Genomic DNA, 926 nt, shown 5'->3' with positions numbered 1-926 from the left:
TTTGTATTTGTTCAGTCAGTTGAAGGGAGAGGTTGAAGTAAGTGCTGTTGTAAGGACCAAGGATCCACTCACAGAGCAAAAGATGAGCAGAAGAGAGGTTGGCTGGTTTTGGTGTGATGCAAAGTAGGGTCGATGAGAAGCATTGGTCACAGGCAGTGGTAGCAACGTGCCAGAGGTCTTGAATTTCATTGTCCATGAGGTCAAGTTGTTGTTGGAGATTAAGCAGAGCCATATGGGTAAATGCATTAAGCTGTTGTTGTACTCGGAAAGTCTCAGCAGCAGTATGGGAAAGGTTGCTAAGTCCTTGAGCGGTCACGGTGGATTGGGTGAGCGTGATGGCTGCTGTGGCTCCGGCTGCTGCGGCTGTAATAAAAGCAGTAATAAGGGCAGCAATAGCAGAGGCTCCGAAATCTCTCTTATGTATCTGTAGGAAGGTGGAAGAAAGCCGGATAGGAAGTGATGGAGCTACCCAATCAGAGATATTAACTGGCATCCAAAGGACAGAAGGGGTGCGAAGGATGAGCATATATGGAGGGGTTCCATTCCAGCAGTTAGACAGGTAGCAGGTACCTGTCGAAGAGCAGTTAAAAGAGGCACCTGTGGACAAGAGAAGTAAAAAGGGGGGGCAACACAGGCTGCTGAAAAATATGAGTAGTTATTTTTGTAAGTGAGGTTAACCGAGGGTGACCAGGAGATATCATTTGGGGGCAAGCTTTGTGAGCAGAGTGAGTCGATTGTTGTTATTTGGGCAAGACCACTGGTGCACATTTCGGTGATACCACCAGAGCCACTGGTGGCATTAAGGAGGCTAGGATTGGGAATGGAATAAGTGCCGTTAGTGATAGAGGTATGGCCCATGAGCATCACCAGAAGGAGGTCAAGGCATCTGAAGGTTCCACATAAATGATGGGAGGAGAAGATAGAGC

The sequence above is a fragment of the Chinchilla lanigera genome, unplaced genomic scaffold (assembly GCF_000276665.1).
Source record: "Chinchilla lanigera isolate Chin_1 unplaced genomic scaffold, ChiLan1.0 scaffold00213, whole genome shotgun sequence".
Lineage (NCBI taxonomy): Eukaryota > Metazoa > Chordata > Mammalia > Rodentia > Chinchillidae > Chinchilla > Chinchilla lanigera.
Note: the sequence above shows the minus strand (reverse complement) of the source record.